Source organism: Ixodes scapularis, unplaced genomic scaffold (assembly GCF_016920785.2).
Source record: "Ixodes scapularis isolate PalLabHiFi unplaced genomic scaffold, ASM1692078v2 PGA_scaffold5__190_contigs__length_132052651, whole genome shotgun sequence".
In the NCBI taxonomy this organism is placed as follows: domain Eukaryota; kingdom Metazoa; phylum Arthropoda; class Arachnida; order Ixodida; family Ixodidae; genus Ixodes; species Ixodes scapularis.
In genome coordinates this window covers 119,159,182-119,185,239 of record NW_024609880.1, presented here as the reverse complement: position 1 = coordinate 119,185,239, position 26,058 = coordinate 119,159,182, and the positions used below count along the sequence as shown (strand labels likewise).

The window sequence follows — 26,058 nt, the reverse complement described above, 5'->3', positions numbered from 1 at the left end:
TCGAATCGGCCTAACCCTAGTTGCATAAAAGGCCGCTGCAGCATCAACATCATTTCAAATCGCCGTGATAGAAGAGACGTATTAGAAGATGTATTTTTCAAGAATAAACAATTGAATGAACGCACAACTTCCACTTCCTGACGGAATTTAAACTATTAGTTTCCTTCTTTCTTTTGTCTCACGTGCTGCCTGCGAAACGCGAAAAACAAAGTAGAGGCTGCTGATAGAGGTACCAATGGGAAACCGGCAAAAAGACGACTATCTCTCTCAAATACCAGCCAATTTACCACCGGCCTCCCGAAATGACTCTAGCGCCGTAAATATTGCTCCACGAATTAATATTATTTCTTCTTTTTTTACATATATGTCTTGCGACATGTGAGTTAATTATACTCAAGCTGTATGAAAAAAATAATTTACGAGTTACAGCGCCTCTGTAAGAATCAGAATGAAATGATAACTCACAACAAACTTGTCTGCAACGGTACCAGCACCACTTGCTATTCCAAGCTGTTAATGAATTATCTTGACACATCATGCTGTCTTCTTGCTTGCATGACGATTTGTAAAAACTTGACTTGAAACAGGTAATTTCAATAATCGTTCATATAATTTGTTAAAATCATTTTTCATCGCGATTATCCTGCCCGACACCAGCCTTTCGCGAGGCGTTTCCCACGTTTTTGCGTTCAGTGCGCCACCTGGGATCGGCGTCGCGAACCAGATTGCAAGCGACGAACGTGCGGGTATAGGCCATAGGAAATGCACGTCTGCCATATTTGTTATCTTTCTAATAATTTGTTACTCCCGAAATGACGTCTGAAAAAAATACGTAAACAAATTTTGAATAAGCGACGGTCGTGTGCCCCATTTCAGGTGTATGTACGCTTTAAATTCGATTTTTGCTAGGCGTGCCAAATCTGAAAGTTTTTACGGCCGCACCCTCTATGTGCTTTTTTAATTGCGTTAGCGTTAGTACCTACACGATAGTTAAAAGCTGACGGCGTCCGTCTGTCGAGTGGAAATGGAAGCGCGCCGCGTAGAGGGGAGGAGAGCAGGGAAGAACAAAGGCGAGAGGGAGGCTACGTCACGGGGCGGAAGCCAATGCGCGTGTGGCGGCGAAGCAAGGAAAGGAACCGAACACGACGAAGCTCGGGCCAAGTCTATTTTTAGAGCGCAGCTCTTAGGGGCCCGTTCCCGGCTTGAGCGGCGTCGGCGTCGGCGTCGGCGTAACCAAGGTCACCCCAAGGTCACGCGACCCCCAAGGTCATCCCAAGGTCACGCGACCACCATGGTCACCCCCAGGTCACGTGACCCCAAGGTCACCCCAAGGTCACGTGACCCCCAGAGGTCACGTGACCCCTCCCCCAGGGTCACGTGACCCCCAAGGTCACGTGACACCCAAAGTCACGTGACCCCCAAGGTCACGTGACCCCCTGCCGAGGTCACGTCACCTCCCTGATGACGTCATCGCCACTGATGACGTCACCGGCATCCGCATCGTCATCGTCATCATCACTGATGACGTCATCAGTGACGTCACTGATGACCTCACCGGCATCCGCATCGTCATCGTCATCATCACGGATGACGTCATCAGTGACGTCACTGATGACGTCACCGGCATCCGCATCGTCATCGTCATCATCGCTGATGACGTCATCGGAGTCCGCATCGTCATCGTCACTGAGATGTCATCAGTGACGTCACTGATGACATCATCGGCATCGTCACGTGACCCCCAAGGTCACGTGACCCCCCCAGGTCACTTCACCCCCCCCCCCCCAGTACCCTTCCCTCCTCCTCCTCAAGAGCTGCCCTCTAATTCGGTGTTGCAGGGAGTTGTAAACGGCTTTCACTTTTTTTATATCACCGTCGCGCGCTCGTCGCCTTTTAGCCCCGCGCACCCGCATCCGATGGACATCTTTTTCTTTGATGCTGTCACCACATGACTCCCCTCCCCAGAGACGGAGTCGCTCCAACGAACGGTTTTGTGTTGAAGTCGTGGAGGAAAAGTCGATGGGTAGCCGGAAGCTGCCTGCCTCGATGAGCCACTGTGTTCCAGCCTTTAAGCACAATGTTGAGATTGCGTCGAGGTAAACTGGTTTGAGGCGGTCCGTGGCAACCACTTCTTCTCGTCCGTTAATATTGAGGGTGAAATTTTTTTCATTTCTCGCCAGAACAAGATGTGGTCCGGTGTAGGGTGGCTGAGGAGAGCGTCGTGCCGCGTCTGTCCTGAGAAAAGCATGTGTTGTTTCACGGAGGTTTTTGCTGATAGATGGTTTGGTTGTCGCTTTTTCCCGGGTAGGTATTGGACTGATCTCTCTGAAGATGTACTGTAGTCTCTCAACGTATGTCTCGATCTTGGGAGGTGCTGTTGTAAGGTGCAAAGGGGTTGCCAACTCGGCCGGCAAACGAAGTGAACTGCCCTAGACGATTTGGGCTGGGCAACAAGGTAGGTCTTCTTTGACAGCAGCACGAAGACCAAGAAGAATGATAGGAAGGAGTTTAACCAACGAGTTGGATTTTGGTGAGCCATAATAGAAGCTTTCAGTTGACGGTGAAATCTCTCAACAAGTCTATTAACTTGCGAATGATAGGCAGTTGTCCGTATATGTGTGGTTCCTAGTAGCTCAGAGAAGCATCTAAAAAGGGCCAATTCTAACTGTCGACCCCTGTCTGTGACGACCTCGATAGGTGCTCTGAAGTGCGCGACCCAGGTTTTGATAAAAGCTGATGCAACGGTCTCGGCTGTTATATCTTGAATTGGTGTGGCTTCCGGCCTACGAGTGAAGCGGTCAACAATCGTGAGGAGGTATCGGTAGCCATTTCAGGGTGGTACAGGTCGGACGAGATCAGTGTGGACTTTTTCAAACGGCTGTCGGGAGGCAGAAACTTGAAAATGGGAGTTACGGTGTGCCGATGCGCTTTTGCTCGCTGGCACGGCGACAATGCTGTAGCCCATTGTCGGACGTCGCTGTTGATGCCCGGCCAGACGTAGCGTTCCGCGATCAGTTTTTGAGATGCTCGGATTCCAGGGTGAGCGAGAGAATGAAGAGAGTCGAAAACTCGTCGGCGTAACTCGGCAGGGACGAACAGGCGTTGCCTGCTTGTGGATGTGCCACAAACAATCGTGATGTCTGACGAAAAATGAGGAACATCCCTGAGCTGTAGGGAGTTGAGGAGTGGCGAAGGTCCCTGAGCTCTTCGTCCTGTTGCTGCAGTTTAGCGAACGTTTCCCACGACAAATCGGAGGCGTTGACTGAAGCGATGCGACTAAGCGTGTCTGCAGGGATATTTTGCGTGCCTTTGACATGTCGTATGTCTGTGGAATATTCTGCCAAAAAAGCAAGGTGCCTGACCTCTCTTGGAGAGTAGCTGGTTCTGGCAGCCTGGAAAGCATGAGTCAACGGCTTGTGGTCCGTGAAGATGATGAATTGGCGCCCTTCTAGAAAATATCGGAAATGCTTCACAGCTCGGTAGGCAGCTAATAGCTCTCGCCCGAAAGCACTGTACCGTTGCTCGGTGCTGGTCAATTTCTTTGAGAAAAAAACGAGCGGTTTCTATGCTCCACCAAGCTACTGCTGCACCACAGCGCCGACGGCAACTACGGAAGCGTCTACCATGATGCTTGTAAGAGCATCGTGTTGGGGATGCTCCAACAGTGGGGATGCTGGGGCGAGTCTGGACTTGCAGATGTCCAAAGCGCGCATGCCTTGATTTGTGCTACAAAATAGAGATTGAACAAAGTACTAGTTCTAGTTCAAGTGAGCGAAAAAAAACAAGACAAATGGTGAACGAAGGAGACCCGCGGCCGGGACCGGTAAACAACGAAAGCAGCGACAGGCAGCGGATGCCACTGCTAAACGTGCAAAACAGGCAAACGTCTAAAAACAAACAGCATACGTCACAAAATGCTTTTCCAAAACAAAATTTTATAAAAGAAACCCCCAAACCCGGAAACGATTAAAAAAAAAGCTTCATTGGTGGATTCTTAGGGAATACATTAGCATGACGCTCGCGAAACGCCACACACGCCTTCCTTGGGGAACGCAAACACTGACCCCGTACCCAAGTCAAAAAGAGGCATAAAAAAATAGAGGAAGCAAAAGGGAAAGCCAAAAAATATATCTGAAAGGGAAAGCGTTAGCGTTTCTCAAAAAATTTAGTCTGTGGCGTTTGCCATGTTTCATGCTAACACATTCCCTCTAAGGATCCACCAAGGCTTATTCCTTTAGTATGTTTTCTTCTGGTTCAGACCGGATTGGACGACAGGGCTTGAAACTACACTGGGGATGGTTATCAGTTCAATCTGTCGAAAGAAGTATTCCTCGTGACGGAAGCATCCTGTTTGAAAACACTTCAAATTGTGTCGTTGCACAAGAGGAAAAAAGTAGCAGGGTACAACGAAAACGAAACGCTCCGGTTGGTTGCGTTAAACAGTACTCGGACTTTGAACTGCTTGGACTCGTTTGTCGTTCATAAGTACTACAAACCACGGACACCAAGTTTATTGCATGCAATATTATTAAGAAACCTTGATTTGATTACGCTGTGGAGTTTGTCAAACCTTAATAATCATTGATAAAGGAACACAGTCAGGATTTTTTTTTATAATGTGAAACAATTTATTGCGCGACGTTTGAAAACTATTTAACATAACAATCCTTATCCCGAGAATGTACAAGTAAAGTCCGCGCTCAGTAACTTAAGTAAGAACCAGAGCAGAATGGGCCAAACATGTGATCCCCTACTTGTGAAGAACTCAGTTTGTACCGCCTCATTCGCTTCAGTGGCCCCTAACTTGGAAACGAGAAACCCACCATAGTGGCCGCTTACGCCCTCAGTTATTTCACAAAAACCTCCCTAAATATGTATTTGTTTCCTAAAGATAAACAATTAGACCACTTTTCTCTCCCCAATTTGGGATGAAATCACCCATGGGCTTCCTTTAACCGGGGTTGGGGAGAGCGTGTACACGTACACAAAAGCTTATTGAAAATTTTTCAAGTACGATGGCGCTGCCAGATAATATCTTTTATTATTTTTAGTTTATACAGATTTTTACAGGTTCAGTAGCTATTTATCCAAACGCGTTCCGTTAGAAGTCTTCAAAGGCCGAACGGTAGATTCTAGGAAGCCACCGATAAAATGTTGAAAAAAAAAACTACGTCATAAAGGGCGAATTCCAGCTCCAGGAGACCTGACATTTATCAACCAGGATTTTGAAATGCCGGAAAAGCGTTACGATTGAATAGGGTTTCTTTTAGTTTCTTTTTTTTTTTTTTTTTTTTTATATACCAAAAGCTTGTGCGTATGACGCTCTAAAGGTCGCGTTTTTGCGCACTTACCAGAATCAAAGCATGCGGGCTGCGTGCAAAAAACAACAACAAAAACAGTAGCTAACATCTGGGCGAAATTCGTAGCGGATGTTGTTTTATTTTCAGCAAAAATAAGTTCACATCAGCGACAATCCAATATAAAGAAAGATACCGCGGCTACCTTTTGTCTGTTTTTCGTTTTATTTGTCGTATCGAAGGAGACAAAATGTTACGGACATCAGTCGTACATGCAATGTGCATCCTGGTATGCGGACAATCTACGAAGACACCTGTAGAGTCCCCGGGTGTGAGGGCTCGTGTCAAGAACAACCAGTCAGTCGGAGCTCTCAAGAAGACTATTTTATGTTACAACATATTCCCATTCTATCCCAGAAAACAAGAAAGAGAAAGAATGATGATAGAACGATAGATAGGACAACACAGAGAAGAAAAGGAAGTGATCACGAAACATCATGAACACAACATTTCTCCCTCCCCCTTAAATGACAAGTAAAGAAACTTAAAGTTAATATAATACAGCTAAGAAAAAGAGAAGGATAGAAATAGGACATAATAACCAACACACCATCAGTTACATATGTCAACACAGTTTTAACACAGTTTTAACAAGCATGCGAACAATACAGTAATTACATCGAAACACATTCACATAATTCAGACTTAGGTGTTCCTGGCCAGGAACTATAAAGCTATTCACACTTACTTACACGCATCGATTTCCATGGACTCCCATTTACACTTCCTTAATCAAACAAAATCGCCATAGTACAAAGGTGGTCGACGGTTTCGATGTGGCCTATGCAGTCCTGGCAGTCGGGGCGTTTCCTTTGCACTGTCTGGCGAATGCGCTGCCCCTCCCGAGGGGAAAGGCTCACAGACCGGCGACTGTCCCCTTTGTCCCGAGCCACGTCCCGACGGCGTTGCACAGGGCTCCATCCTGAGTCCACGTGAGTGTCTTGGGGACTCGACAAGTGGCGGTGTATATGGTCGACGCTGTTGTCTTTGCCACCGCATCGGACTAGTCGTGGAAGGCTGTATGTGTGGTCGGTGCTGTTTTCGCTGCCACTGCGTGGGAGTAGCAGCGGTTGCATGCCAGTCATGGTGGCACCATTTTGCACCTCCGGAAGGGGTTACACCTTGAGGAACTCTTTTGGCTTCACTTGAAGTAGGCTGCCCAAGTGTATCGTACCTCGTTGCTGGCCTGTTCTGATTGTGCGTGCTCGTCTCAGGCTCTCGGACGACCGACAACTTTGATCCGTTCCACGACCTGCCATCCTCAAGTCGGTGCGTCCATCTCCCGACCAGCTTGATTATTCGAATAGGAGGAGTGAACGCTGGGCTTCCCTTGCGTATATGGCCCGGCTTCTTTACCCTAACGAGATCACCCACTCTAAAACGCGGTGTCTTGGCCGCCCGTCTTCCGTCAGTGCAGCGCCCCCTTCACTGACGGAAGCTTCATTTCCTCAACAGGGTTCTTAAAGAACTCTGTGTACGAGTCCAAGGATGTGTAGCCTGTTGCGCGGCTTGCGAGCGTGGAGGAGAAGAGCGGGAGAAAGTCCCATAGTAGCGTGCGGTGTTCACCGGTAAATGAAAATGTAGTCAAGAACAGCCGCTTGTAGCGATCGGTTCCCATTGGCATGCGGGTGGTAGTTCGAGACCAGCTGGTGCTTTATACCACGATGAGCCAGGAAATTCTTAAACTCCTCGGACGTAAACTGGGGCCCGTTGTGACATACGGCACTCTCTGGATACCCCTCGCGCGTGAAGACTATATGTAAAACATTTGTCACAGTCTTTGTTGAGACGTTAGGGCAGAAGTGTACTTCCGGCCACTTGGAGAAGTAATTGACCAACCTGATTACATAGCGGACAGCCGGTGGTGCTTTCTCGAAGGGACCGATAATGTCAATGCCGACCTGCGACCACTGCCGCTCAGGCAGGTGGACTGGTTGGAAGGGTGTTGGCGATGTCTTCGCGCTTTTGTCAGCGGTTCTGCAAACACCACATGCTTGTACTGCCGCTTTTACGTCCGCGTTCATGCGTGGCCACCAATAGAGATCACGAAGGCGAGTCTGTGTCCTGACGATGCCTGGGTGACCCTCGTGTGCTCGCGCGATGAGTGGTTTTCTCATGCTCGCAGGAACGATGAACTGATCACCCCCTAGCAGTAGACCATCGTACACAGAGAGTGTGTCTTTAATGCTGTAGAAGATGGCTTCGTCAGAAGACGAATTCCTCCACGGTGACCATTCCGAGGTGTTAAAGGACATCACGGCGGTCAGTTCCGGGTCGTCATCTGTTTCCTGTTGAAGCTGAGCCTTTGTGATGCATTCGTCTTCCAGCGCGGTGAAAGACACGATCTCTTCGTCGAAATATATGCCACCTTCGTCAGCTGGTACAGGGAGCCTGGAAAGTGCGTCCACGGCCTGATTTTCGCTGCCCCGCTGGTGTTCCACTTGGACGTTATACTTCAGGCGGCGTGTCGACCACCGAGTGATTCGGAGCGGACGAAGTCCAGTTCCTTGCGTGCTCAACAAGGACGCGAGAGCCTGGTCGTCTGTGCCTAACGTGAAACGGCAAGCGAAAAGGTAGGCGTGCCATTTCTCGCACGCCCACAAGCAGGCAAGTGCTTCTCGCTTTCCCGTGGAGTACTTGCGCTCTGCCGGAGTAAGCGTACGTGAAGCGAAGGCGACAGACTGAACTTCCTTGCCGTGAAGCTGCTGCAGCACTGCTCCAAGTCCATAGGCGGAAGCATCCGTGGCTACGATGATGGGCAGGCCTGGATTGAACATCTTGAGAGTTTTAGCAGATGATAGGAACCTCTTCCCACGCCGATAGCTCTGGTCCCTCTCTTGATCCCAAATGTAAGGCGTGTCCTTTCGGAGGTACCTACGCAGAGGCTCCACCCCTAAAGCCAGATGGGGAAGGAAACGAGAATAATATTCAACCATCCCGAGAAACGATCTCAGTTGCATCAGATCTGTTGGAATGGGAGCAGCCTGTAGGGCATCCACCTTTGGTTGCAAAGGAGCGATGCCGGCTCCACTAACTTTGTGTCCCAGAAAAGAAAATTCTGTGACGTCGAAAACACACTTGTTGTTCAGCTTCAGGCCCACTTCAGAAATACGTTGAAGCACTTCCCGCAGACGTTCCAGATGTTCTTGTGGGGTCCTGCCGAACACGACAATGTCGTCAAGGTATAACAAAACACCTTGACAACCATGCAGGATCTTGGACTGTTTTGAAAAAATCCTGGTGCGGAAGCCAACCCGAAACCTACTCTTTTAAAGCGAAACAGCCCTTCGTGTGTGATGAACGCTGTGATATCACAGCTGTCGGGATGTAAGGGCACTTGGTGGTATGCTGCTGCAAGGTCCAATTTCGAAAAGTGATGTGCGCCGTGAAGCGCATTCAGTAGCTCTTCGATGTGTGGGAGGGGGTAGCTGTCAATTACCACCGCTTTGTTTGCGCTACGGAGGTCCACGCACATCCGAATGGTTCCGTCCTTTTTCTGTACTACAACAATGGGTGACACTCATTCTGAGGCATTGATGCGTTCAATGACCCCTGCTTTTTCGAGAGGCTCAATCTCTTCCGAAAAAGGTTGGCGAGCAGTTTCTGGAATCCGCCTCATGCGATGTTTGACAGGTAGAACTGAAGGACGAATTCTCACCTTGCACTCGATTCCCTTGACTCTACCCAGGCCAGGGGTGAACAGGTGATTAAAGTGCTCGAGACACGGTGGAAGCTTCGGCTGTATAGATGCAGGCTTTGCCGGCGTAGCTGCAGACGGTGGCATCACTGTCGCCCGTGCTTGCGGCTGCTGCCGAGCCGCCCACTCTTCTCCATCACCACCGAAACGTCATCCGGTGGTGACGGTACGCCGGTTCAGGCGTACCGTCACCACCGGATGACTTTTCGGCTCCCGTAATGTGATTTACAAGCCCTGCTTCATCGTCGTCATTGAAATCCGATAGAATTTGTTCAACTTCTTCGCGCCGGCACCGTTGATAGTAAGCTCTGCGCATGCTTCTGCAAACATCGCGGAAATGACATCGACGGCCACAGTTGTAGCAGCAAAGGTTCGTGCTGGGCCAGTGTCTTAGCTCCGGCAACGTTCCCAGCCGTGACCGCAATTGGAGCACGTGCGCCCATGACTTCTTTTGTAGTCCTGTCGGGGAGACTGGTTCTCGCGAAGTCTTGCCGCGAACAAGTTCATGGTGTAAACTGGACCACTCTGCGGTCCGACGACTGTATGAATCCCGAGTGTCCAACTCCATAAGATTGGTCGCGACCTGTACCGTTACAGGCTGTACAGGACGGAGCAGTAGAAGACTGTTTGTAACGCATGCTCCGCGAGGACGATTTTCGCCTGTCTGCCGGCTGGTGCCTGGAAGAACGACTACTGCACCGGCGCTGTATCTCCCGAGGTGGCTCATTTCTTGAAGGCGGCAGAGACCGTTGCCATGAGAAGTCTTCCCTTACCGGTGATCTTGCTTCAAAGACCCTATTTCTGGTGGTAACCGGAAAAGTCGCTTGAGTGTTCGCAGGCGGAGTTGTCAGTGACGCCCATTCTCGCACCTCACGTCGTGAGCGTTCAAGGTTCAGAACTGTCTAGATGACCACGTCAAATAAAGAGCGGCATCCAGAACCATACGCTCCTGAATTTCGGTCAACGTGACGCCAACCATAAACTGCTTCCGAAACTGTTGTTGGGTTTGGTTTCCGAAGTTGGCCGGAATTACAAGTGCTCGAACCGTCAACAGGAAGTGTTTGAGCGACTCACCCTCTTGTTGTTTCCGACTGTGAAATTCATGCTGTTGCAGATTTACGTTCGTAGGTTGCGTGAACTCTGCTCCCAGAAGCCTTACGGTCTCTGAGTAGACGTCTGTCGCAGGTTGACCGACAGCATCTCCGCCGCTTGCTGTTCCCGACGTTGCTGGCGCCTGTTCAAGAGCAAGCTGTGGCATTGGTATGGAGTCGAATATTTGCTGACTGGTCTGCCCGAGACAGTTGAGCAGCATGGCTAGCCGACGCTCTTGGTTGTAGTCGAGCACCAGTGGCCAACAAATATCGCTCGAACATCGGAATCCACTGTTCCCATGGAATGGACGGAGGACCCGGCTTTGTAAAGAACTTCAGAGGAAGTCGTCCACCGGAAGCCATTGTCGAGTTAACTCTGATGGAGGCCATTCAATCCAGCCGCCATGTTCATTGTCGCTGGGACGAAGAAGGTTTGTCCAGCAGGATCACTCGTCGGGGCTCAACCGACAAAATCGGAGATCAAGCCGTTGCTTACCCAGGAGAACGGTAAGGGCCAGGGACCTACTCGTCGTCAACAATGAATGTAGAGTCCGCGGGTGTGGGGACTTGTGTCAAGAGCAACCAGTTGGTCGGAGCTCTCAGGAAGACTCTTTTATGTCACGAGACATTCCCATTATATCCCAGAAAACAAGAAAGAGAAAGAATGATGACAGCATGATAGATAGGACAACACAGAGATGAAAAGGAAGTGATCACGAAACATGATGAACACAACAACACCCATCGAAGATGATCCTCATTATGCAGAATTCCAGCACGCATACGTTGTACGTTTCTAGTTCTTCTACCCTGCAAGGGGGGGGGGGGGGTGCAGACGAGACCACTACATGGGTCTCGCGTGACTCATGCAGTGGCGTTCTGTCTTCGTCCTTCAAATGTCTGTAGTTATTTGAGCCCGATTTTAGTGTTTTTACTTTTTATGCAACATCACGGTAAGCCCGTTTATAAACTTTTCATTGGAATAGTAGGGATAACTTCATCTTCTTCACAATAGGAACATTATGTGCTGTTTCTAGCCGATCATTTATGAAGTAAGCTATTTTTACGCTCCTTCAGCGTATGCCTAACAGGAGCCTGACTTCATGCAATGTGAGCCATATCATCTGGCGTGGTTAGTTCGCCGAGAAACGTAAAAATTTGGCCTTGTATGCGTGATACTATGAGCGTGTAATAGATAGAAATTTTTAATTAAGTAATTACAAACTTGTGTTTTTAAGATATTGTCGCTAAGACAATATGTCACGAATGAACAGGCGAGGAAATAAAGTATAACTGGGGGAAACTGAAATTCTTAATGGGCGAACTTGTACCCAAAAATAAAAAAAGGAAACAGAATATAACAGGATCTAGCGTCGCGGGCTTCGAAGTCGGCGTAACAGCAAAGTCAAACCGCTGGGGCGAGACTGACTGCGGCTTGCCACTGAGAGCCCCTTTTGTACACGCGTGGGGTTCTGGAACAAAAGTTGTAGAAGGTTCGCGCATAGAACATTCCAACCTCGAACATGCAACAGAGTTCTCGAATTTACCAGAACATTAAATTGCAAGAATAAACAAAAGACGCGTCGCGCCCAGGAGTCGAAACCTGGCCCTGGCTCTCAGCGTGGGAGGCAAGCACGAGAACCGTCAGGCCACGGCCGCGCCGCCAACTTGGCCTGCTACACGCGAGGCAATATCTTGAAATTTTAGGTTGATCTAAAGACGTTTAAATTGTCTGGGTTTATTTACAATGTCAGCTGAAGGTATTGCGAATCGGACGGTGTTTGCCACGGCAAGTACTAAGCTAACGACCCACTCTGCACCGAGTTTTACTAAGCGGATACAGTGATGTCTCGTTAATATGGACACCTCCGTTCCCGTAAAAAATCGTCCATAATGTAAGTTGTCATAATAACGAGACAAAAATCCCAGTTTGTCCCCGAAAGTGCTGTTCATATAGCGGGGTATCCATATCAACGGGGTCCATATTAACGGCACATTACTGCATACGTAACAGAAATAGGCTTTCGTAGTTTCGGAAAGTATATTGCCGATTGCTTTATTGTTAAAATTATCTGCCATATCAAAACACTGTTTACCAAATGGCCGATCACCCATTTATATATAAGATGGCAGAGCGAAGCAATAATTTTATATTTTAATTACATTTTATTTTAGCTACGTGTCTGCTACTCGAGCGTTATTCACCGAGGTTTTGTTGCGTTCTCCTGCAAAGAACAGTCTGTCAATGAAACGAAGTATAATTTAATTTTCACTAGTGAAAAAAAATTCTAATGTCTTGCTTTGCTTCTTTTTTACATTTGTGGTCCAGCTGAAAAGTTTTTTTTATAAAATATGCTACGTATTATCCTTTAAGTGCAGCGGATTGCTTTTGGAATACTGTGACATGCGTTAATGGCACATATCTGCTTCACCTTCGGATGCGAATCAATGGAACAACGTAATTTTCTCTTTATCACTATTAAAGTCACCGATAACCTAAGAACAACAGGACGTGGCCAGTTTTCACAGAATTCTTCGCTTCACGTGCTTTGTTTGTCATAAAACGGACATGGCGATGTTGCAACTTTGTGGACTGCCCAGAGGTAACGACATCATTGCGACTGTCCACGTCCACGTGTTTTTAGGTTATCAGTGACATAAAACTGCCTAGCGACGATGGTATTTCTAAGGTTTCCTCGCAAACACTTTCGTATTGTGCCAGAGCTGGATTTGACATCCCACTGCGGTTTGAAACCAGTGGAGGACACAGCAAGCCAAATGTAATTTTACATAAACTCAGACCAAGTATGCATCTATTTACGCATATTATATTCACGTGGGAAAACATAGTCTTCCCTTATAAAGACGGCTATGACGCGTTGCTATGGCACTCCGCGATTGCTGAGATTGCAGTTGCACTGAACGTGCTATCGGGATCGAATGAAACGCGAACATTGGAGCGCGTAGCCGTCGACAAATTCTGCACCCCCTGGACGCTTCTCAAAGCTGATACAACTGCAAGGTGGAGGGTAGGGCGCTGCGAGGGTGTGCGTCCATGCTCCGACGTGTTTGAACCTCGCCCAGCACAACCCAAGCTTTCACGCTGCGCCGGTGTTGCGCTGGAAGTTCCGTCACTGTTCGCATTTAATTCAAACCCAATAACACGTGATAAATGCCGTGATTGAATTTACGATTGGATGTTCATATGTAAATATATTTTCCCGTGCGTCTTTGGAACTATTCCATGAAACTCTTCATGGTCATATTACAGCGCTGCGACTATTCAGAAAAAGTGATGGCATGACGTAATCGTGCGAAATTTGCAGGGGCACTAAGCGTCTAAAATACGAAGTTCTACAACGACTAAACAACGACTGTGTCGACATTCTCACGAAGCAGGTGAAAAGAAACCAAATTCATTTTACCAAGCACCTGTTTACATTTCTGGCGACTGAAAAACGTACGACAGCCGAAAAACAGGCTAAGTGTCGGCTTATATTATTAACAAGAAAAAAAAACACTTCTATTTGAGGTTTTTTTTTTGTAATTCAAAGTGTAGCAATTGTGGGTTGTCTGAAATTCCCGCGTGAGGTCATGTGACTGTGACGTCATGACCCTAACGAGTCCAATCAAGACGTTTCCGTCCTACCAACACCGACGCCGGATTGTTTGTGACACGAGCTCTTAAGCGCTACCGCGTTAATACGGGCATTTCAGAGATTGTCCGGGCCTCCGCCTTGGTAAGCGTTTCCTCGCAGTGTGCAGTCGGCCTCGGTGTCGGGCGCTGTCGATCCGTAGTGTGACGTATCGTGCAAGGCACGCTCAATAATAATGAAATTAATTGAACCAGGTTCAACTGGAGTTATTAAGTTAGTGTGTCTTTATGAGACAAAGTAAGTGCTATAAGTTAGTGCGTCTTAAGACAAATACATAATCTATATATAAATATTTATATATATATTTATTGGGTTATTGTATTGTGTCGCGATTTAATGTCCCAATGACCCGTTGCAGACCAAACTCAACTTGCCGAATTCCCCTTAATGTATTTAGACAAGACAGAAGACTGTTTCGTTCCTTCGAGTTCCCCATATCAAAAACGTTGAGTACAATCAGTACTGAGTAAAGTCGAGCATATCTTTTTGTTCAAGAATATTCAAATTGATTTGAATATCAAAAGAAAAGCCCGCAAAAGCGCAGTTGGAATGTGCTTGGGTTTCTTGAGACACTGAGTACCGAAGGAAGTACTAAATATTTATTGCGTTGCTATTTTTTTTAACCATAGTCATAGCCAATAGCACATTTTTATTGTGTGAATTTCGCATGACTCAGAAGCCATCTTCGATTGCACAAGTCTTTCAAGCCAAGCGCCACATAACAAAATGAATGAAATTTTCCATTTCATCTTTGTTGTTACATACGATGACGCGACATTTTCTAATACCGTCGTTTAGTCAATAAACAAAATTTGCCATTTTATTCGCTATATAGGACTATTATAAGGAGCCGTGCAATATTATAATTAAATCTTCACGAACTCTGCGTGGTGCAGCGTGACAATGGAATTAAAATAAGCGTTTGACAAAAGCTTTATTTTTTTGTCCATAAACAAAATTACCGCACTTATTTTTTCCCCGGAATGTTTGTGATCATGACACTTGCTGACTCATACGAAGACGGGGTCCTCTGGCCAGCAAGAGCCGTGTTACTCACTTTCACTTACAACCGGGCGTTTAACACTGATGCCATACCGCTTTAGCGGGATCCGACTCTCAACTGGAACAAAAGCACTACGTAACGGTCATTCTTAATATTGGGTTTCTATGCGGGGATTTATCAGCTATTCAATGACTGCTATGTCACGTCTGTTAACCACAGTCATTGTTTTAGCAATGAGGTTATGAAATGGTCTTCATTCCAAACTGGCGAAAAAACATGGTGTTCGAGAAATGAAACTACGCACCTATTTAAACGTATCACTTGCGCATGTTCGGGTGTAAAAACGCGCGTTTACTTCTCAGCAGTATTCGTGTAAGTTTGATCTATTGTTATGCGGTGAAAGAAACACATGCGTAGATGATGCATAGATTATAATTTGAATAAAATGTGTTGGAAATATGGGAATGGTAAATATGATATCTGAGCTGACCAGAATTCAACGCAGATTACAGCTTCAGAAATTAAATGTTTTTGTGTCATTCGATAGGTGTAAATGGTTGCGTGTTTCAACTATGAGGAAAGCACGGCTAACCTAGACGCATGCAGTAATAAAACTGGTGCTTTTGTATTGCACGGGTTCTTTAAAAAAAACGTAGACGCTCTAGATTTCAGCATAAAGAGTTTCACTATGTCGTTCCAATAGTTCCAATAACGGTACGGTGCGTGCGCAAAGGCGTCGGCGGAGTATTGGGTACTGCGATCGGACTCATCGGAACGATCTACTAGAAATTCTTATAAAAAGGCGTTTAAAGTGCCATTACTCTTTGAATGCTAGCGTTCTCAAAACGGAGGCCATATTTGAGCGTTTCACGGAAACCACACACAAAGCTGGTGCATAAGCAGTCAAACGCCAATTTTCTAACCTTACTCTCCATGCTCATGAAACAGTTTCAAATTATATTTTGACAGATTTTTTTCTCCCTTACACAGATTTTTTTTTTCTGTACGCAAGGAATAAAAATGACATTAAACACCCATGCTACCAAACACCTTTTAGGTCGATCAAGCACCAGATCGTGTTATACACGTTTACTAGTGAAGTCCCTGTCACGACTAGCCCGGTTCTAGCCGCGTGTACGTGGGTAAGGAAGCAGCCGGACACGAAGAGTCTCGAAACCCAAGTGAGCTTCGTTAACAGCTCATGCGACAAAAGCAATATCACGCTCTAGACTCGCGGATCCGCCTTGCGCACGTCACGAGGCATGCCGCGTCATAAATGTCGAGTACGCAACATCCCCCTTTCTCAGAGTGAAAGACCATTACACAAATTATCACTACACGCTTGAAAGGAGAGGAAGTGAGGTTCTCAAGCCCTTTAACCACCTCGCTGACGATAAGCTCGACCAAGTCGATTTGGTGGCCTCGGTTGTACTGCACTGTCTAAATTGCTCATCTACAGCTAAGAGACTCGTCGCCCGCTGAGGCAGACTAAGTTCTAGGCTGTATAAACACACACATAACCCAATTTTTTTTTTGTGGCCTCAGTTCACTTTTCTAGTCGCCGCCAGGGACGCTCGAGAAAGAGTGTCCGCCGTTGCCAAGAGCTTACCGGAGCGTAGAACACCCGGTACTGGTACCAAACGAGCTTTGCTATATCTAAAAAAATACTGCCTAAAAAAAAAAGAATAAGAAAAAAAAAGTTCTGGGCTTGGCGAAGAAATTTTAGCGTGCCAAAAAGCCTCTGAAAAAAAAAAAAAAAAACGCCCAACCGTAATTATCCTTTTTTCTACTGCTTTGGCCGTGACATTCAAGTTACGTTTCCGTAGCATTCAATATTGACATTCATGAGAAACGTCTTGTAGCTCTTGTGAACGCATTCTCGCAAAATATCAAACACAGGGCCCGCAAGTGACGCACACAAGTAAACTATTTTTGCACTTTGCTTCTTTTCATTACGATTACTTTAGATGGGTTGAACTACGTGTACTAGGCAGGGAAATCAGCGGTATTTCTGTTATTCAAACTTCTATTTTTTCGTGCCAGGCGACCTTCGCATTTTAAAGAAAATGTTACCGAGTGCTCGGTCATGTTGGGTTCCGGTCTATATGATGTTTGAGTGAAACCCGAACCAATCATTCCCTGCGAAAATAAATGGAGATGTAGTAGGCATTAAACGCGCAGGTCATCATGTTACAAGAATCCTTTTTCGGGGCAGCAAGATTCACCAAGAAGGCATCAGTCCAGTCAGTCAGTCAGTCAGTCAGTCAGTCAGTCAGTCAGTCAGTCAGTCAGTCAGTCAGTCAGTCAGTCAGTCAGTCAGTCAGTCAGTCAGTCAGTCAGTCAGTCAGTCAGTCAGTCAGTCAGTCAGTCAGTCAGTCAGTCAGTCAGTCAGTCAGTCAGTCAGTCAGTCAGTCAGTCAGTCAGTCAGTCAGTCAGTCAGTCAGTCAGTCAGTCAGTCAGTCAGTCAGTCAGTCAGTCAGTCAGTCAGTCAGTCAGTCAGTCAGTCAGTCAGTCAGTCAGTCAGTCAGTCAGTCAGTCAGTCAGTCAGTCAGTCAGTCAGTCAGTCAGTCAGTCAGTCAGTCAGTCAGTCAGTCAGTCAGTCAGTCAGTCAGTCAGTCAGTCAGTCAGTCAGTCAGTCAGTCAGTCAGTCAGTCAGTCAGTCAGTCAGTCAGTCAGTCAGTCAGTCAGTCAGTCAGTCAGTCAGTCAGTCAGTCAGTCAGTCAGTCAGTCAGTCAGTCAGTCAGTCAGTCAGTCAGTCAGTCAGTCAGTCAGTCAGTCAGTCAGTCAGTCAGTCAGTCAGTCAGTCAGTCAGTCAGTCAGTCAGTCAGTCAGTCAGTCAGTCAGTCAGTCAGTCAGTCAGTCAGTCAGTCAGTCAGTCAGTCAGTCAGTCAGTCAGTCAGTCAGTCAGTCAGTCAGTCAGTCAGTCAGTCAGTCAGTCAGTCAGTCAGTCAGTCAGTCAGTCAGTCAGTCAGTCAGTCAGTCAGTCAGTCAGTCAGTCAGTCAGTCAGTCAGTCAGTCAGTCAGTCAGTCAGTCAGTCAGTCAGTCAGTCAGTCAGTCAGTCAGTCAGTCAGTCAGTCAGTCAGTCAGTCAGTCAGTCAGTCAGTCAGTCAGTCAGTCAGTCAGTCAGTCAGTCAGTCAGTCAGTCAGTCAGTCAGTCAGTCAGTCAGTCAGTCAGTCAGTCAGTCAGTCAGTCAGTCAGTCAGTCAGTCAGTCAGTCAGTCAGTCAGTCAGTCAGTCAGTCAGTCAGTCAGTCAGTCAGTCAGTCAGTCAGTCAGTCAGTCAGTCAGTCAGTCAGTCAGTCAGTCAGTCAGTCAGTCAGTCAGTCAGTCAGTCAGTCAGTCAGTCAGTCAGTCAGTCAGTCAGTCAGTCAGTCAGTCAGTCAGTCAGTCAGTCAGTCAGTCAGTCAGTCAGTCAGTCAGTCAGTCAGTCAGTCAGTCAGTCAGTCAGTCAGTCAGTCAGTCAGTCAGTCAGTCAGTCAGTCAGTCAGTCAGTCAGTCAGTCAGTCAGTCAGTCAGTCAGTCAGTCAGTCAGTCAGTCAGTCAGTCAGTCAGTCAGTCAGTCAGTCAGTCAGTCAGTCAGTCAGTCAGTCAGTCAGTCAGTCAGTCAGTCAGTCAGTCAGTCAGTCAGTCAGTCAGTCAGTCAGTCAGTCAGTCAGTCAGTCAGTCAGTCAGTCAGTCAGTCAGTCAGTCAGTCAGTCAGTCAGTCAGTCAGTCAGTCAGTCAGTCAGTCAGTCAGTCAGTCAGTCAGTCAGTCAGTCAGTCAGTCAGTCAGTCAGTCAGTCAGTCAGTCAGTCAGTCAGTCAGTCAGTCAGTCAGTCAGTCAGTCAGTCAGTCAGTCAGTCAGTCAGTCAGTCAGTCAGTCAGTCAGTCAGTCAGTCAGTCAGTCAGTCAGTCAGTCAGTCAGTCAGTCAGTCAGTCAGTCAGTCAGTCAGTCAGTCAGTCAGTCAGTCAGTCAGTCAGTCAGTCAGTCAGTCAGTCAGTCAGTCAGTCAGTCAGTCAGTCAGTCAGTCAGTCAGTCAGTCAGTCAGTCAGTCAGTCAGTCAGTCAGTCAGTCAGTCAGTCAGTCAGTCAGTCAGTCAGTCAGTCAGTCAGTCAGTCAGTCAGTCAGTCAGTCAGTCAGTCAGTCAGTCAGTCAGTCAGTCAGTCAGTCAGTCAGTCAGTCAGTCAGTCAGTCAGTCAGTCAGTCAGTCAGTCAGTCAGTCAGTCAGTCAGTCAGTCAGTCAGTCAGTCAGTCAGTCAGTCAGTCAGTCAGTCAGTCAGTCAGTCAGTCAGTCAGTCAGTCAGTCAGTCAGTCAGTCAGTCAGTCAGTCAGTCAGTCAGTCAGTCAGTCAGTCAGTCAGTCAGTCAGTCAGTCAGTCAGTCAGTCAGTCAGTCAGTCAGTCAGTCAGTCAGTCAGTCAGTCAGTCAGTCAGTCAGTCAGTCAGTCAGTCAGTCAGTCAGTCAGTCAGTCAGTCAGTCAGTCAGTCAGTCAGTCAGTCAGTCAGTCAGTCAGTCAGTCAGTCAGTCAGTCAGTCAGTCAGTCAGTCAGTCAGTCAGTCAGTCAGTCAGTCAGTCAGTCAGTCAGTCAGTCAGTCAGTCAGTCAGTCAGTCAGTCAGTCAGTCAGTCAGTCAGTCAGTCAGTCAGTCAGTCAGTCAGTCAGTCAGTCAGTCAGTCAGTCAGTCAGTCAGTCAGTCAGTCAGTCAGTCAGTCAGTCAGTCAGTCAGTCAGTCAGTCAGTCAGTCAGTCAGTCAGTCAGTCAGTCAGTCAGTCAGTCAGTCAGTCAGTCAGTCAGTCAGTCAGTCAGTCAGTCAGTCAGTCAGTCAGTCAGTCAGTCAGTCAGTCAGTCAGTCAGTCAGTCAGTCAGTCAGTCAGTCAGTCAGTCAGTCAGTCAGTCAGTCAGTCAGTCAGTCAGTCAGTCAGTCAGTCAGTCAGTCAGTCAGTCAGTCAGTCAGTCAGTCAGTCAGTCAGTCAGTCAGTCAGTCAGTCAGTCAGTCAGTCAGTCAGTCAGTCAGTCAGTCAGTCAGTCAGTCAGTCAGTCAGTCAGTCAGTCAGTCAGTCAGTCAGTCAGTCAGTCAGTCAGTCAGTCAGTCAGTCAGTCAGTCAGTCAGTCAGTCAGTCAGTCAGTCAGTCAGTCAGTCAGTCAGTCAGTCAGTCAGTCAGTCAGTCAGTCAGTCAGTCAGTCAGTCAGTCAGTCAGTCAGTCAGTCAGTCAGTCAGTCAGTCAGTCAGTCAGTCAGTCAGTCAGTCAGTCAGTCAGTCAGTCAGTCAGTCAGTCAGTCAGTCAGTCAGTCAGTCAGTCAGTCAGTCAGTCAGTCAGTCAGTCAGTCAGTCAGTCAGTCAGTCAGTCAGTCAGTCAGTCAGTCAGTCAGTCAGTCAGTCAGTCAGTCAGTCAGTCAGTCAGTCAGTCAGTCAGTCAGTCAGTCAGTCAGTCAGTCAGTCAGTCAGTCAGTCAGTCAGTCAGTCAGTCAGTCAGTCAGTCAGTCAGTCAGTCAGTCAGTCAGTCAGTCAGTCAGTCAGTCAGTCAGTCAGTCAGTCAGTCAGTCAGTCAGTCAGTCAGTCAGTCAGTCAGTCAGTCAGTCAGTCAGTCAGTCAGTCAGTCAGTCAGTCAGTCAGTCAGTCAGTCAGTCAGTCAGTCAGTCAGTCAGTCAGTCAGTCAGTCAGTCAGTCAGTCAGTCAGTCAGTCAGTCAGTCAGTCAGTCAGTCAGTCAGTCAGTCAGTCAGTCAGTCAGTCAGTCAGTCAGTCAGTCAGTCAGTCAGTCAGTCAGTCAGTCAGTCAGTCAGTCAGTCAGTCAGTCAGTCAGTCAGTCAGTCAGTCAGTCAGTCAGTCAGTCAGTCAGTCAGTCAGTCAGTCAGTCAGTCAGTCAGTCAGTCAGTCAGTCAGTCAGTCAGTCAGTCAGTCAGTCAGTCAGTCAGTCAGTCAGTCAGTCAGTCAGTCAGTCAGTCAGTCAGTCAGTCAGTCAGTCAGTCAGTCAGTCAGTCAGTCAGTCAGTCAGTCAGTCAGTCAGTCAGTCAGTCAGTCAGTCAGTCAGTCAGTCAGTCAGTCAGTCAGTCAGTCAGTCAGTCAGTCAGTCAGTCAGTCAGTCAGTCAGTCAGTCAGTCAGTCAGTCAGTCAGTCAGTCAGTCAGTCAGTCAGTCAGTCAGTCAGTCAGTCAGTCAGTCAGTCAGTCAGTCAGTCAGTCAGTCAGTCAGTCAGTCAGTCAGTCAGTCAGTCAGTCAGTCAGTCAGTCAGTCAGTCAGTCAGTCAGTCAGTCAGTCAGTCAGTCAGTCAGTCAGTCAGTCAGTCAGTCAGTCAGTCAGTCAGTCAGTCAGTCAGTCAGTCAGTCAGTCAGTCAGTCAGTCAGTCAGTCAGTCAGTCAGTCAGTCAGTCAGTCAGTCAGTCAGTCAGTCAGTCAGTCAGTCAGTCAGTCAGTCAGTCAGTCAGTCAGTCAGTCAGTCAGTCAGTCAGTCAGTCAGTCAGTCAGTCAGTCAGTCAGTCAGTCAGTCAGTCAGTCAGTCAGTCAGTCAGTCAGTCAGTCAGTCAGTCAGTCAGTCAGTCAGTCAGTCAGTCAGTCAGTCAGTCAGTCAGTCAGTCAGTCAGTCAGTCAGTCAGTCAGTCAGTCAGTCAGTCAGTCAGTCAGTCAGTCAGTCAGTCAGTCAGTCAGTCAGTCAGTCAGTCAGTCAGTCAGTCAGTCAGTCAGTCAGTCAGTCAGTCAGTCAGTCAGTCAGTCAGTCAGTCAGTCAGTCAGTCAGTCAGTCAGTCAGTCAGTCAGTCAGTCAGTCAGTCAGTCAGTCAGTCAGTCAGTCAGTCAGTCAGTCAGTCAGTCAGTCAGTCAGTCAGTCAGTCAGTCAGTCAGTCAGTCAGTCAGTCAGTCAGTCAGTCAGTCAGTCAGTCAGTCAGTCAGTCAGTCAGTCAGTCAGTCAGTCAGTCAGTCAGTCAGTCAGTCAGTCAGTCAGTCAGTCAGTCAGTCAGTCAGTCAGTCAGTCAGTCAGTCAGTCAGTCAGTCAGTCAGTCAGTCAGTCAGTCAGTCAGTCAGTCAGTCAGTCAGTCAGTCAGTCAGTCAGTCAGTCAGTCAGTCAGTCAGTCAGTCAGTCAGTCAGTCAGTCAGTCAGTCAGTCAGTCAGTCAGTCAGTCAGTCAGTCAGTCAGTCAGTCAGTCAGTCAGTCAGTCAGTCAGTCAGTCAGTCAGTCAGTCAGTCAGTCAGTCAGTCAGTCAGTCAGTCAGTCAGTCAGTCAGTCAGTCAGTCAGTCAGTCAGTCAGTCAGTCAGTCAGTCAGTCAGTCAGTCAGTCAGTCAGTCAGTCAGTCAGTCAGTCAGTCAGTCAGTCAGTCAGTCAGTCAGTCAGTCAGTCAGTCAGTCAGTCAGTCAGTCAGTCAGTCAGTCAGTCAGTCAGTCAGTCAGTCAGTCAGTCAGTCAGTCAGTCAGTCAGTCAGTCAGTCAGTCAGTCAGTCAGTCAGTCAGTCAGTCAGTCAGTCAGTCAGTCAGTCAGTCAGTCAGTCAGTCAGTCAGTCAGTCAGTCAGTCAGTCAGTCAGTCAGTCAGTCAGTCAGTCAGTCAGTCAGTCAGTCAGTCAGTCAGTCAGTCAGTCAGTCAGTCAGTCAGTCAGTCAGTCAGTCAGTCAGTCAGTCAGTCAGTCAGTCAGTCAGTCAGTCAGTCAGTCAGTCAGTCAGTCAGTCAGTCAGTCAGTCAGTCAGTCAGTCAGTCAGTCAGTCAGTCAGTCAGTCAGTCAGTCAGTCAGTCAGTCAGTCAGTCAGTCAGTCAGTCAGTCAGTCAGTCAGTCAGTCAGTCAGTCAGTCAGTCAGTCAGTCAGTCAGTCAGTCAGTCAGTCAGTCAGTCAGTCAGTCAGTCAGTCAGTCAGTCAGTCAGTCAGTCAGTCAGTCAGTCAGTCAGTCAGTCAGTCAGTCAGTCAGTCAGTCAGTCAGTCAGTCAGTCAGTCAGTCAGTCAGTCAGTCAGTCAGTCAGTCAGTCAGTCAGTCAGTCAGTCAGTCAGTCAGTCAGTCAGTCAGTCAGTCAGTCAGTCAGTCAGTCAGTCAGTCAGTCAGTCAGTCAGTCAGTCAGTCAGTCAGTCAGTCAGTCAGTCAGTCAGTCAGTCAGTCAGTCAGTCAGTCAGTCAGTCAGTCAGTCAGTCAGTCAGTCAGTCAGTCAGTCAGTCAGTCAGTCAGTCAGTCAGTCAGTCAGTCAGTCAGTCAGTCAGTCAGTCAGTCAGTCAGTCAGTCAGTCAGTCAGTCAGTCAGTCAGTCAGTCAGTCAGTCAGTCAGTCAGTCAGTCAGTCAGTCAGTCAGTCAGTCAGTCAGTCAGTCAGTCAGTCAGTCAGTCAGTCAGTCAGTCAGTCAGTCAGTCAGTCAGTCAGTCAGTCAGTCAGTCAGTCAGTCAGTCAGTCAGTCAGTCAGTCAGTCAGTCAGTCAGTCAGTCAGTCAGTCAGTCAGTCAGTCAGTCAGTCAGTCAGTCAGTCAGTCAGTCAGTCAGTCAGTCAGTCAGTCAGTCAGTCAGTCAGTCAGTCAGTCAGTCAGTCAGTCAGTCAGTCAGTCAGTCAGTCAGTCCGTCAGTCCGTCCGTCCGTCCGTCCGTCCGTCCGTCCGTCCGTCCGTCCGTCCGTCCGGGCGCGCGCGCGCGCGCGCGCGTGCGCGCGCGTGCGCGCGTGTTTCGTCTTTGTTACCCAGTGTTTTATCCTTAAATTTTGAGGATGAGGTTTTTAAGTCATGTGTTGTCAGCTGTTTCAGAGAACAAAAATGTATATTAGGTTGTTAGTGGGTTGTTTTCTTCTCATTGCCATTTGTGTTAACTGTTAATGTAGTGTACTGTCTTGGAATTATTTTGTCGTTTATTCTTTGTTTTATTATGTCATATACATTATGTCTCTTCTAGAGCCACTAAATCAGCTGCGCTTAGAGTATCGGCACTGTTTTCCTTGACATTGTTGTGGGCGTCGCCATTTTGGGGCTTGTGCAGAGCAGACGCAACTGCCGATCGTCATGATGTAAAAGTGCGACTTTCTCAGCCTATTAGATTTGATGTTAGGAAGCTCACGTAATATTGCTTTCCTCTGTCGCACACTGTTCAAACATTTGTGGAAAATAAAAAAAAGCGTTTCCTGTGATTTGAGATGAAGCTTCAGATAACAGGCAACCATGATTTTAAGCCACAATAGGGGCAAGCGTCGTTACTCTGAAGCGTAGCTTATTTAGTGGTACTAGTCTCTTCTATGAAGGTATCTGCATGAAAGCAATTTCGGTGTGGCCATAGCGACCTTAACCGAAGAGCATTGTTGGTTAACCAAGCAAATATTAAAACCTATACCAGACGCCAGGCACGTAGCCGGGGGGGGGGGGGGGGGGGGGCATGGGACCCGGGCTTCCCTCCCCCCCCCCCAAATAATCCATTTTGCTGGGACCTCCTCTCCCCCCTCCCCTTCATACAGCATTTTGTAACCGGCAGGCCCCCCCCCCTCCCCCCCCCCCCCCCCCACCGAAACAAAATCCTGGCTACGTGCCTGCCAGACGCCATTATAGAGAGCTAGACACTTATTTAAACATCGGTCGTAGCCTGTTTTAGAACATAATGACTCTTGCGTTTTGCGAAGTTTCAGATTAAAAACTTTTGTTCCAGTCGAGTTTGATGATATTATTATGATGATTAAATATTATATCTAAAAGAATATTTTCTATTCTTACAGGCTGCATTTCATTTATTCGAGAAGCAAATGCAACTGTGATAAATGCCATCGAAATTGCGAACTCATTTACAAAGAAAACTGCAATATGACTTTAGAAGAATCTTCATATAAAAGCACGTGTCACAGAGAACGTCCTCTTCATTGTTGAAACTGCCCAATATGTATAAACTGGAGTCTGCATGCGTCTGTACGCAGTCAAGAAGAAATAAAAATTTGAGTCATTTATATATCATAGAAGAATTAGCCCCTTTATTTCCGATCTAAAATAAGCGTTTTCTTTGTCTTTGAGTGCTACCTGCAAACCAACCGAGGCCTCGGCATGCAAACCCAACCCCTGCTTACGTCATCATTCTCGCGCGAGGAGATGCAGACACTGACGGCGTTATAAATGTAATATTTCATATTGAAGTGAAGGTCTACACACATTTGAATACACAAGTGGTTCGAAAAGCTTGCAAGCTCAAAATCGTTTTTTTTTTTTAAACGCCTCATTTCTTATTTCTATATTTTTGCAATGAGGCATTGAAGTGTTTTATAACAAATAATGCTAAAATTGTTATAATGCGTTAGTCTGCCCGCTTTTTAGAACCTCAATCTTCAATGTGCGCGACTTAAACCCCAATATTATAGAGAACGTGCAAACCCACACCAGTAGAAAAAAGAAAAAAAACTTATTTCTTAATATTTTGTTTTATATCTGGCATGCCAGTTGTTTGTTTAGTGCTCGTACTAGGTGCTTTTTACCATACAAATAATATACTGCTGACCAGCATCAAATGTATGTTACGATAAACTTTCAAACGCACATCTGAGATTCATACCTCTGTTATGAAGAATATCTTACGTTTACCATAACATAGCTGCCCTCTTGCGCGTATTATGTCTTTGATGCCAACTTTTGAATATAAAATTGTACAAATTTTTTGAGTTTTCAAGTTAAAGGTGTATTCTACAATATCTCTTTCTGTGAATCTGAATACCACGTTCGTTTTCCCCGAAGATGTTACTAAACTAGAGAAAACACGAAAAACCTCTAACCGGTCGTTGCGTCATACTAGGATCTTTCGGCCGCCAAGCGCGCGTCGCTAGCAGAGTGCGTAATTTCAAGCTTGCCAAGTATATTCCCTCGCACAGACACCAAACTGACACTAGTCGTGACGTATGTTTCTGACCTTTTTGAAACCAGCAAGAGTTCGCGTGCATAGCGTTGACAGGAGCTGAAGATGCGCGAAAGCGGAGAATCCGAAAACTCCTAATATGACGGCACGCTCCGGGAAAAAAGGACTTCAGAGGTACTTTGAAAATGATTTTATGCAGCCTCCTCCGTGCACCAAATTGAAAAACATTTTTGATATTCATGACCCTGGAGGCAAAATAAAGACGATTTAAGTGTTTCTTCTCAAATACAGAACCGCTTCAGTTTCCTTTCCAACTCTCTTCTCCCCCAGTGTCGAGGGAATCATTGTTATGTTCGTATGTTCTGCTTCCTAAAATCTTGTGACTGTCATCCTTAGCTTCGAATATCTGGCTCAACTACTGGTGAGCCACGCATCATGTCGATGACAAGAATTAATATAGAGACCCCTTGTGAAATGGCTGGTATATTTTCATTATCACACGAACACCGC

General features: G+C 47.1%; 1 pseudogene; it reads left to right on the top strand.

Moving 5' to 3' along the window:
- The first annotated feature begins 5,547 nt into the window (after nt 1–5,547).
- Nucleotides 5,548–24,578, top strand: LOC115328439 (annotated as a pseudogene).
- Nucleotides 24,579–26,058: the final 1,480 nt, after the last annotated feature.